The following is a 13,278-nucleotide window of genomic DNA, read 5'->3' on the forward strand; positions in this document are numbered from 1 at the left end:
CAAGTTGACTCAAACTCTCTTAAGAGGAAAGGTACACAGACTCTTAAAAGGAAAGAGATTCAGACTTCTAAAAGTAAAAGGTTTCACAATGTAAGTTGGACTAAATCACTCCAAAGAAATAGACATCTATATAATAAGGAGATCCCCCACAAATCTGATGAACTCTCCATAAGCTCTCTAGAGATGCTCTCCACAGAAACTCCCTACGTACAAACTCTACCACACATAGCAACTACAAAAGAACTTCCATAAATTCCTCAATTGTATTGTGAGATATGTGAGCTATGAGAAATTGTAAAATCACCCATTATAGTGGATTTAGCCCCCAAACAACCAGTGGGGTAGGTATTTTGCCTAACCACGTAAATTTATGTGTTTTCCTTTATTTATTTTTATTTGCTTATTTATTATTTATTCTATGGATAACCATGATGAACATCGTATCGAAGCTCGAATCACGATCGTTGGCCGGGTAAAATTCAAAATTATTTCATGAAGCCCACAAGGTTTAAATAGATTCAAAATTCTGAATTATGATAATTTTTTCAAAAAGGGAAAATCTAAGTTATTACTTGAAAAATTAAATGTATAAGTAAACAATATTTCTACCAATAATTTGGTCAAAATCGAAATCAGAATAGTTCCAAAACTTAAAACAATAAATTTCCTAAGAATGCAAAAAGTTCTCAAAACAACTAATATTGCCAATCCAATGAAGATTCAGTTGTCTTGTCATATTTGTATAGATTCACCTTCTTAAGATAGTTTGGCGCAATCAAGTAGGATTTGGACCTGGTCCCATTTCAATTTGGGTTTGCATCAATTTTTCATATCTCCATGTACTCATCATTCATGATATAAACCCCCAGCTAGCACTTACTACCACCCTTGTTGCATAACAATCCAAGTCAATGCATTAAATCCAAGTCTTCATTGAAATCATCATCAAGTAAAGTACCTCCTCCAAACCCAAAATGCCTCCTTTGTTGAGAGTACTAATCGTCATAAGGATCCTTGTTATGTTGACATTCAGCTCAACGTCTCTTAGAAAGTTGAATGCCATCCATTGGATCTACTACATGATCTTTTACATTCTTTTCATGCTTGAATATCACATGGATTCCACAACTCTTGAAGATTGCTTTCATGATTGGATCACTATCAAATGTAAACCACAAATAGATACAACTCTCACAATGTGGTCGAGTAATTAAATGTCCTAAATAAATTTGATTCTGATAAGGGACAGTTGAGAAGATTCAAATGCGCCAGCGACGGAAATGCCATCGAGAAACAATCAATATCACTGGAATTGCTTGAAATGTTCGTTGAAGCCAACGTTGTAGACATAGGAAATGGCATGAGTTGTCGATTATTCCTCTCCTCTTAGCCAAAGTTTACAACATTTGGACAATCATTTACCCAAAGCTCCTCTAGATGTTGCAACTAAAAAATACTACCTGGGAGAAGCTTAAGACTTTTGCAGTCTTTTAGAGATAACTCTTGGAGACCTGAGAGGTAGCTGATGGATGAAGGCAGCTCCTCTATTACAGTTTCATTTAAAAGGACCGTCTTTAAATGTCCCATTTCACACTAGATTTCAGGAAATTTTTGAAGGCTTGGACAACCTTCAAGGTTAATTGTTTTAGAGATCTCAACATGGAGCTTCTTGGCAAACTCTCTGGGTGTAACACCCGAGCCTAGCGCCAAGCCTTTTTTTTTCTTTTTTGGGTTAAGTATATGAAAAGGCTAGTGAAAATTTTTTGAATATTATTTTATGGGTGGAGATAATTTTTTTAAACAAGTTGGATTTTTATTTATTTGAGTCGGGGTCCAAAATTCAGGAAAGAGCATTTTATAAATTTCCTTCACTATTCAAACCGTGGGCCCAAATTATTTTTTAAAAAATGTGACCTAGCCGATCACCCAAAGGCCCAAACCTTGCACCAAAACCCAATCCCATGTGAATCAATTTCCAGACTCCACACTTTGCACGTCTTCACCCCTGTAATTGTGCCATGCACGTCTCTCAAGCACATCTCCCGTCTTTTTTTTTTTTTGTTCTCATCTAGGGTTTTCAATCACCTCTATATATACACATATTTATCTCAAAGAAGTCGTCGCTAGCCATTGCCCAAAGGTTAGTTTCCCGCACCTCTGCAAGCCATGGTGATCACCTCCACAAGTCCAACACCTCACTCACACAACCCATAGACCCACTGCCCAACCTCTTCCCCTCCGTAGCTCACTTCTCCTCTACACCGTGAGCCCTCCCCCACAAGGCAACCTTGCAGCGCCCCCAACCACTGCCACAAACGAGCCAAGCCCGTAACGCAACACAATATATCCCGTGGCGCCGCTGCACAGATCACGCACTGCACCGCAGTGCAGCGCGAAGACAGCAGCACTGCCGTAGAAGCCTCCCATCAAACCACCACTCCAGTCGTATGCCACCACCCTCTCCGTGTAAAACACCACCTATGTTTACACCACCAAAAAGCAGAGCGCCATATCTCTGTTTTTCTCACTCAAAACAGAGAGTTCTTACCATCGGACAACCGTACCTCGCCAGCCGCTCTAAGCTGTCACCACTTGCACGGAAAAGGACGCTGGACACCCACAAGCTACCTCAGCCAGTAGCAACCCCTCACGATGAGCATCTCTCTCGGTTTACTTGCTCCTTTCTTTCTGCCCTCTCTCTCTCTCACCACCCTTTTTCTTTCGCTCGTGCTCAGCCTAGCTCGATAGAGTGGTGACGGAGTCTCCACCGCACTCCTGCTCTTCTGTCACGCCACCTCGGTCCCTCCAGCCAGCCCCTTCGAGCCTTACCCCTCCACGCGTGCCTCGGTTTCCCTTGGGTAAGCTCCTGCCACTGCATACTGAGTGTTAATCCCTTGTGTTTGTTCATCTGGTTTATTCTTCTAAATTATATATACATACATAATATATATATTATATATATGGAAAGTTTTAACCTAATGGTTGGGTACTTACCAGTTTACCGTTAGTGTAGTTCCCAGATTTATGTTTTCGGATGAGAGGTCTTTTTGGGTTATGTTTAAATGGGTTATGTTTTTAATAAATGGTCTTGGTTTAATTTTACTTAAGAAAATACATGATTTTATAATGATAATAATAAAGATTTGTAATATGGTATTAGTATTATTATATTTCTTAATATATTTTTAGAAGTACAATGTAGTGCAAGACTTTTATTTTGAACTCTTTAAAGAGAGACTAATTAAGTCTATTTTAATTAAATGGTATTTTTGCTTTGTCTAACTCATTAGTAAATAAGTTAGATTTTGTGTTTTGTTCGGACTGATTATTGGGACATTGATGAATTTAAAAAATGTGACAATATTTTAAGATTACGTGAAGTTAGGTTTTTGAAGAATTAAAATATGTTATGTTAGCATCTTAGGCTTAAATATTGAAATATGTGTTCGATTGGAAATTTATGAAAATTACGTTATTATGTTATAGGTGACGATTAATAGTTGTTCAGCATTTTGAGGAAAGTTTTGAAAAGCTAAGAAGTCCAGGTAAGCAAGATTCCTATGCTAAACTTTGCATAAAAATAAAATAGGCTGAGGTTGATTTTTGAGAAGTATGCATATTTTGTTATGAAAATAAAATTGAACTACCTCAATTATTTGTTTTGCATTACTCATGAGATTCTGTTTAAGAATGAAGCATTTTTCTGGTATGACTGGTGTAGACATGAGCTTATTTTTTACATTCATTTTTTGAACTGTGCAAAAGAGAGCGCATATGTAATTTTGTACATAAATTATGTTTTTGTGATCTGATTCCGTTCTGTTCTGAAGATATTTTATACTCTAATATGATGTGATTACTGAAAACCTCTGGCATAACATTCTATTTCTGTTTCTGTTCCATTCTGACTTTATCACGAGTGTAAAAATGTGGTCTCTATTCGGGTTGATACAAACTTTTCTATTTGTAGTGCACTCACTTTGAAAACAAAATGGTTTTCTACGTGGTCTTTCCTATGTGCACACTTGGGGCTCCGAGAATGAATAAGGGGAAGATTCACATTCTGTTTCTGCTCGATTAGCTACTTGGATTTGCACAACCCTACCACGGGGATTAAACATGGTATTTGTTCTGATACGATAAGATAAGATGTGATGTTTCAGTTTATGCTATGCCAAATGGATTTTGATTATGAATATTTTCAAACTTTCGCTTTGATATTTTTGATAACATGTTCTGACGCTGAATTTTGAAAACAAATACTCTGATTCTGCATTTTGAAAGAAAATATTTTGTTCTGCATTTTGAAAGAAAATATTTTGTTCTGCATTCTGAACTCTGTAAATGCTCATGTTTACACACTAGTATATGTCATCTACTAACTGAGTTGTTGATAACTCACCCCTTATCTCCAAATAATTTCAGATAATTTTTGTGGTTCAGCTGGAGAACAAGTGTAGGAAGTTTTAGCAATGTATGATGATTGTAGTGGAATAAGTGTCTGAGGGTACAAGTGCTTATTTGAGAGTTGTAGTTAGTAAATTAATTTATTTTCGATTATTTTCATTTGATGAGTTAAGAATATTTTCGAATTTTTGGAGAGTTTTTAGTATGTTATTGAGAATTTGTTTGTTGTCCCCATGAAGTAACATAGATATTTGGGTTGATTAAATGAATTAACATTTTATGGAGTTTTCTGGATTTTATAGTTGATATTATTTATTAAGAGCTAACTCTTCGGACCTTCAGGATCAGGGCGTTACACTAGGTTAGAGCATCCACCAAGACTCAGTTTTACGAGCTTGTCAAGGAACCCAACTGAATCATGAATCTCAACTAAATTTCTACAATCATCGAGAATCAATTCCTTTAGACTTGAGGATGATGAAAGATTCGAAATTTTTGTTAACAATTCACAACCATGGAAATCTATAGCCATCAAGTTCTGTTTAATAAGAAGGAAGAAAACTAATGGGAAAGAAAATATTAGCTAGCTTGAAGGAAGTTTGTAGCATAATTTCAAGGAAGAAAATAACTATCATACCTTAAAGAATAAGCCCTCATCTATCTTCTTAATCAAATTTCTGGGCATCCTAAAATCAACAAGTTTCTCTCCATGAAAATTAGATGGTAGAGAATGTAAAGGATAATGAGGCCAATCAATAAATCTTAACTCATTAGAGAGAATTTAATTTGCCGCAAAAGCGTGCATTGCGGTTTATAAATAATCTAAGCCTTTTCATCTTTGTAAACACCATGGGACTCAAGCATATCATTCGATCGTCTCTAGGCAAATCGATCAATATGCCTTCAATTTGCTTTGTGCCCTAGGGAGAGAAGGCATAAGTGTGCTATCAAAATTAAAGATAAAATTCTCTATAGTTCAACGGTTGCTAAAATTATAAGTTTTGTTTTGATAAAATATATATATATATATGTACATTTCAATTTCATAAAAGGAAACAAACTTAAACTATATCTTTCTTTATATGTTGCTGTTTTTAGATTATAAAATAGAGAATCTTATATTTATTATTGAAATGTCCTGAAGTAAGTGATCACAGTCGAATGTCAAATCTATGTAACTTATCTTCTTTTTACCTGTTACTCAATTCATACAAAAAAAAAAGTATAAAGAGATAAGTCATATTATGTTGCCCCCACTTAACAGATGGGGTAAAGGGAAACTGGTTTTGGTGATTTTATTTATTCTTCTTAATAGAAGTATCTATTAAAACATTGAAGGCATTTTAATGTGGAGTATATGTGTGTATATATCTGCATCCGTTTCTTTTAATTAATTTCCTAGTAGCTTCACTTGAATAAAAATAAATAATAATGAAATAAAATAACTAGTATTTTGGAAGTAAATCTTACCATATTTTCTTCAAGTACGTATCGAACATCTTCATGAAACCATAACCTACTGCGTCTACCAGGTTCTTTGGGTGATTCTTTTCGAACAATTTCTCTACCCATATCTTCAAGTAAATCATGCATCATCAACTAGTCATGTCTATTAATAGTTATGAGGCATTTATCAATGAGATTTTTTATACCAGAATCTGGAAAAAAAACCATAGTTGTCCAGTATTTTAATGACATATTCTCTTTTCTCTCCTCTGAAAAAACATGCAATGTCAAGTAAAATCTTCTACGCATACTCATCTAATCCATCGTAAGTTATTTTGAGTACTTCTTGGATATTTTCTTCCAGAATCCTTTTGTACTTTTCCAATAATATACATCTTTGTCATATAGATTTGAGCCTACCACTATTAAAGCTAGTGGAAGACCCCCAGCATGATGTAGTGCAAGTTTTGTGAGTTCTACAAAACCTTCATTAGGTCTAACATTCTTGAAGGCATATAGGCTAGGGAGCTTAAGAGCTTCATCATGACCCAATTCCTTCATATTATGTGTCAAATAAACATTATGCTGAGTTAGTAGATGTTGATCCCTTGTTGTTATGATGATTCGACTTCCTAATCCAAACCAATCACATCTTTCATATAATTTTTCTAATTGGTTCGAATGATCCACATCATCAAGAATTAAAAGAATCTTTTTACGACAAAGCCTCTATTTTATCACATCGATTCCTTGATCAACATTGCGAATCTTCAAACATGAATTTCCTATTATCTCATAAAGAATTGTCTCTTGCAATCGAATGAGACCAAGTTCTCATTTAGAAGTTTCTCTAACATTTGCAAGAAAGCAGCTACCTTCAAACTGATCAGCAATGAGATTATACGTCGCTTTGGCAATAGTCGTCTTACCAATTCTGTCAATTCCAAAGATCCCCACCATGCGTGTACGCTTTCTCCCAATACTTAAAAGCATATTGACGTTGTTTAATAATTACATATTTAGATACATTAGAAAACAAAAAGATTAGTTCAAAATTAAATTCAATATACATTAGAATAACATAGACAAATAAAAATAGCATCATTGCCACCATAATAAATATTACCACCACACTAAATAAATATACAAAGTAATTATAATTTGTTCATAAAGTAGAAAGTGCAACAGTATAAAATTAAAACAGACCATCAATTAATGCAAGTTTAGCGAATAAGTAACCATTAAAACAAACCTAGTTAATTCAAACCATATGGCTTTCAATGATAAACTAGTTAATTCAAACCCAATTGCACTAAAAAAATTCACCAACCCGATTCAAAACAAAGCTCATTTTAAAAACTAACTTGTGGGAATTAAAGCCCACGAAAATACTATTTTTAACACACTTTGTTAAAACTTTATCATAAAACGTTTAAGTCTAAAACAAGTTAAGCCCGTGGGCTTTAAGGGCATTCTTGTCATTCTGAAAACTGAAGGCTGAAGCCCTAAGCATTCTGGTGTGGCTACGCTACAGAGAAGAAGAAGACGCGTGTGGCAGAGGCTTACCCCAGGAAAAATAGAGGCACCATGGGGGAATTGACGCGAAGGAGTTGGGCTGCCCGATGGTGGCTAGACGACGGCGGAAAGCCCAGTAACTTCACAGCTTTTTCCTCAGCCCATTATCCCCTATTTTCCCACTCCCGAAACAGAGCAAACCATAAACTCAAACCTGTTAGAGATCGACCACCGTTGATTTCAAACTTTTTGCCCACCATTCTTAGCCGAGCTTGGAAGTACCATAAACTTAACCTCCGTCGCGCGGTGCCGCTGCTTCTTCTTCCTTCATTGGGAAAGTTTCAGCCACCCAAAGCATTTCTCTCTCTGTGTGCGCTCTCTCACTCATCACTCTCTTTCTCTCTACTGTTCAGCCGCTTGCCACCATCACTCATCTCCGTTGCACACCTCTCACGATCTCACAATGAGTTCCCTCTTTCCCTCACGCCGTGCTTTCTTCCCTCCCGTAATCTCTCTCTTTTATTAGTTGGTCTCTCTCTCATCACTCTCTCTCTCAGTATTCAGCCGCCACCTCCCCGACGTAATCTTCTCCACCTCCCAGTTCTTCGCGTCGCTCCTCCACTCTCGTTGAGTATGTACGTCTCCGTTGCATGGTTGGTCTCAATAATGGGTGCACTAGAAGGGTAAGTAATGGACTTAATTACAAGTAACGGAGTTAATTACAATATAAACGGAAAAACAAGAAACTAACGGAAAAACAATAAAAATTATTATAGCAATTAGATAACCACTTATTATAATACTAGGTAAAAACAACATGCAATGCATGTTTACTTAGTTTATATTTAAATTTTTTTATTAAGAACTAATTTTTTATTAATAAAGATGCAATATTTTCAATTAATTAAATAATAATATAATATTTATATAATTTATAAATAATTACACGCTATGATACCAGTGTTACATTCCAAAATTAGTTATATGATTTTGAAGTATTGAAAACGATATGTTTAATTAGTTTTTGTCTGAATTTAAGAAACTCATGAACAAAGGATTTATTGACACGACTTTAATTAATTAGACTGATCTATAGAATTTATTGAACATTTATATCATAATCCGTGAGCATCGAAAGCAATGGATGACCATAGAGTAGACGTACAACGAGATTCAAGTTTTATAATCACAAAATATTACAGCTTTATGAAGGAAAATTTGTTGAGTGGTACTTTTAAGTCGCTCATGCCAGTAAAAGAAGGAAAATCACGCTGTAATAAGTTATTATAGCGGAATTTGGTACGGAACTTCTGGATAAATATAGCTATATATTCTTGAATTAATTCTATAGGTTCGTGTATTGAAAACGGTGCAATATTTCAAGTACGTACAACATTTCTTCTAGGATAGATAGATAGAATTTAATTGGACACGAAATTCATCATGATCATATACATACATACATGTGCATATGCGTGATGAGTTGCAGTTTGATCTTTTTAAGGCACAATAATTAATTATTGCATTTTTCTTAATCTCCACAATCCACTTTTCTTGACCTGTATAATTAATTACTGCACTTCAATAATATACTTATAGACAAACGGTGTTAACTTTAACAGAAAACAATAAAAAATCGTTAAAACAAGATTTTCTATTAGATAGTCACTTTATATATATAGATAAATATATATATATATATTAAGATATAATATATATATATATATATATATTAAATAGTACGTGAACCTAACAAATGAAGTATGTCTATCTTTTTGTGAATGGTAAAAAGTGTTTGGATAAAAAAAATTGTAGGAGATTTTAATTTTCCTAATGAAAGATTTTAATAAACACATGAAAATAAAGTACACATACGTTTTACTCTGTACCTTCTATTTAAAATTAGAAAAATGATTTATACACAATATTTTTTATAACATATTTCACAATAATATGTTAAATGAGGGGTAATTTTATAAAATACTTTATAAAAGTAACATTACTTTACAAAAATATTCACATCTTACAACATTGTTAAAAATATGTTGTGAAAATATGTTGTGTGTACCAATACTCTTAAAATTATTGTCAAGAATGTGCCACTTGACATATTTGGGAATATATGCTATTTCTTAATTAGGGTACAAATTCGGTTTTTTCGTAATTTATATTTGAAACTTCAAAAATGGTGATATATAGTTTGAATGTGAAAAGTGAAATCTGGTGTGGCGTAGCATATATGAGTCCCAACCTATTATCCAGGCTGGTCATCTATGGCGCATTGCAAGTGGTGAAAAAGTGAAGATTTGGAGGGATCATTGGCTGCCCAATTCCCCGAGCAGGAGAATAATCACAACCAGTAATCATCCCAATATTGATGCTCGTGTTAGTGATTTAATTGACATGTCTTTGCCGAGAAGGTGGAAAGCTGACTTGGTGCATCAGGTATTCCTTCCTTTTGAAGTTTGGGAGATTCTTAACATTCCTTTATTTTCTCATTGGCCTGTTGATAAAATGGTGTGGGGTTGCACGCGTAACGGGCATTTTAGTGTGAAGTCTGCCTACCATTTAGTGCTTCAGCTGAGAAGTAATGTTGCTGCTGTAAGTAGCTCCCTTGTAGGCCTGCATAAAGGGTTTTGGAAAAACATTTGGCATTTAAATCTCCCAAATAAAGTCAAGCATTTTTTGTGGAAAGCATATACTAATGGCTTGCCCACAAAAAATCAGTTGCACTATCGTAGAATAGTTGATTCTGATCTGTGTGAGTTATGCCATGTTGCTCATGAGGATGTGTATCACTCTCTTTGTAAATGTCCCAGCAGTGCAAGTGTGTGGAGGAAATATTTTGGCAAATATCTTCATATGTTGAATTCCTTTTCTCGGATTGACAACTTGGTTGAGGCTATTCTGGACTTACATGATCCCGATGCTATTTCTTGCTTTGCTATTGTTTCCTGGGGTGTTTGGAAGTTTAGGAATCTGAAAATTTTCCAGAATTTTTTAGAAACAGTCACTGATGTTGTGAAGGGGTGCTTTTCCTTTGTTGATTGTTTTCTATTGGTTCGGCAATGCATGCTAGTGGTACAGCCTGAAACTTGGTTGTGTTGGCAACCTCCTCCTTTTGGGCAGCTGAAGTTAAACTTTGACGAAGCAATCTTCTACCAGGATGTCAGATCTGGCGTGGGTGCTGTATTAAGAGATGATAAGGGAGGGCTGATTATGGCCATGTCTAGAATGGAAGAAGGTATCCTTTTGGTAGAGGATGTTGAAGCTATGGCAACTTTACAGGCCCTTCAATTTGTTTCCCACTTGGGTATATCTCACTTGATCTTGGAGGGAAATTCACTTGTTGTAGTTGAGGCCATTCAGTCAAACTCTATTGAAGAGTTTAGCTACAGTCCTATTATTAGGGAGATAAAATTGTTGTTATCTCAATTCCAATCTTATGATGTTTTACATGTTGGAAGGCAGGGAAATGGGATAGCACACAAATTGGCTAGGCATGCACGGGTGGTGGAGAGCACTCTTCAATGGTGGCACTACCCTCCAGATTTTATTAAAGCCAGTTTGGATGTTGATGTTGAATTTATCTTCCGGGATTGATGTATTTGTTTGTTAAGTCTGGTTGTTAGTTTTGTGCTTTGTATTGCACTTACATTTTCTTTATAATGAATGAAGTTCTTTGGTTCTCAAAAAAAAAAAAAAAAAAAAAAGTGAAATCAGGAAAATAATAATTAATATGAACAGAAGTTTTATGATCACAGAACCTTTGCAACTTGCGCATAAAATTGATTAATGTATTTAAAAGTTAAGAAATAATGTCCTAAACTAGATTACTTTATTCAAAAGTTCTAAAAAATGTCCTAAACCACCTACCAACTTTGACTAAGTTCTCGTTGGGTTATAGATGAGATAAAAAAATATGTGAATCGTATTTAGATAGTTTGTGAATAATAGTGAAATAGTTTGAGTTAAAATATTTTATGAGATTTTAGAAAATAAGAGAGTAAAAGTTAAATAAAAATATTATAAAGTTAAAATATTGTTAAATATAATTTTTTATTTTGAAATTCTAAAAAGTTGAATTATTTTTGTATTTTTTTGGAAGTTTTGGGAAATTGTAATAATTAGATAAAAAAAATTAAAAAATTAAAAATTAAAAAATGTTTATTTTTTTATAGAATTTGGATGTTGTGATGAGATAATATTTTGAATAAGCCGTCAAATAAAATCAAATTGGAAGGTAGTAAGTGAAATATGTGTGTGTCAAATAATATATATAGGTTGGGTGACGACAACTAATTAAATGCTACTACCTTAAGGAACTGAAGAACAAGAAAAAAGAAATTGCAGACTTTGTTCAACCTGATTGAGTATTGCTTTATAATTATAAACAGTAAATTGAAGAATGACGGAGTTGTCCTCCAAGCTGGCTTATAATTAGGACTATTCGTAGAATTGGACAATGTGATAGTGCTTCTTTACATTGAAAATGATGTCAGTGAACACATTGAAAGTGATTACACAACAGAGGCGGATATTATATGTATATGTATGTATGTATTTATGTATGTATGTATACATGCATGACAAAAATGCTATGTTCATAAAGAAACATATACAGAGGGCCTACCAATTCATGAACTAATATACATGCACATGTGAGCAAACATATTTTAGAGAGGAGATCAGTACCATGTAGACGAACGGCCAAGCTGGCCTTCTGCACAAATTCAAATGCCAAGCGCTTCTCTTCCTTCCTATAGTAGTAGTAAGCCACCAGAGGAAGCAGATTCGGGTGTCTCAACCTCCCTAGCTTGCTCATATGCTCTTGAAAGTTTGAAACTCCTCTTTCCCCAAACTATTCATTTGTTTGAACCGCTTCACAACCATCACCTGTCCATTGTACAAGGCAGCCTTGTAAGAAGACCCAAAGGATCCACTGCCCAATATCTCAGTGAGGCTTTATGCAATTCCTGCATATCAAACTTCTCCCCATCTTCCTTGACAAAGGTCAGCTTCACGCCCTCAACCTTCTTGGTATTTCCACTGCGGTTTGTTGAGTCTTTCCCTGATTTGTTCGATTCCTCTATGCCTGATTTCTTTTGCAAGTTTGATGGCTGTACTGGAGCCTTTGTCAATAAAGATGGTTGCCTCTTGTGGTTGATGAAGACCACTATACCTATGCCGACTGTGCCATCGTTGCAAGTATAACAATCACTAGGATACTTGGAATTGAGCCTTCATCACAATTACTCATAGGCTTTCCACATAGCTCTAAATTTCCTGCCATTGATAGGACAAAACATCACTGCCTGAATGTTTTCACACATATTTACCTTCGTATATATGCATATGTGGGCTTTAGGCATTGTTTCATGTGGGTTCTCAGTTCTTTGGAGGCTTAAGTTGGCTAATCAATGTCCAATATTAGAGTGGAAAGTGCTAGATGCCAATGAAGCCCTGAGATGATCATATATATAGATATAGAGATCTAACAATATAGAATCCAATAGATCACTTATAGGCTTAATCAATATTTTAGTTCAAAACATAAGACTGCAGATTTGTAACTATTACTTTGTACCTTAGAGTTTCTTAGAAGCAGCCATTTTCTGATAACTCTGAAAAATAAATACAACAACTGAAGAAACATGTTTGTGTAAGTACATGTACATGCACATGATACATTATATATATAGATATTATATATACACAGATGATCTCATAAAAAGTTGACTCACCAGAGAAGGAGCTTGAATCCATCCCATTAAAGCTATTTGGAATTGGACCCTCCAATTCATTGCCCGATACATTAAAATAATTCAATGACTCCTGTTGAAAATCTGGTATCTGACCATCAAAATGGTTATCCTCAAGCCTTAACTCCAAAAGCTTTGGCAAAGTTAT

General features: G+C 34.8%; 1 pseudogene; it reads right to left on the bottom strand.

Annotated features, from left to right (window-relative positions):
* Window positions 1-2,256: 2,256 nt before the first annotated feature.
* Window positions 2,257-6,813, bottom strand: LOC108987532 (annotated as a pseudogene).
* Window positions 6,814-13,278: the final 6,465 nt, after the last annotated feature.

The sequence above is a fragment of the Juglans regia genome, chromosome 6, assembly GCF_001411555.2.
Source record: "Juglans regia cultivar Chandler chromosome 6, Walnut 2.0, whole genome shotgun sequence".
In the NCBI taxonomy this organism is placed as follows: Eukaryota; Viridiplantae; Streptophyta; class Magnoliopsida; order Fagales; family Juglandaceae; genus Juglans; species Juglans regia.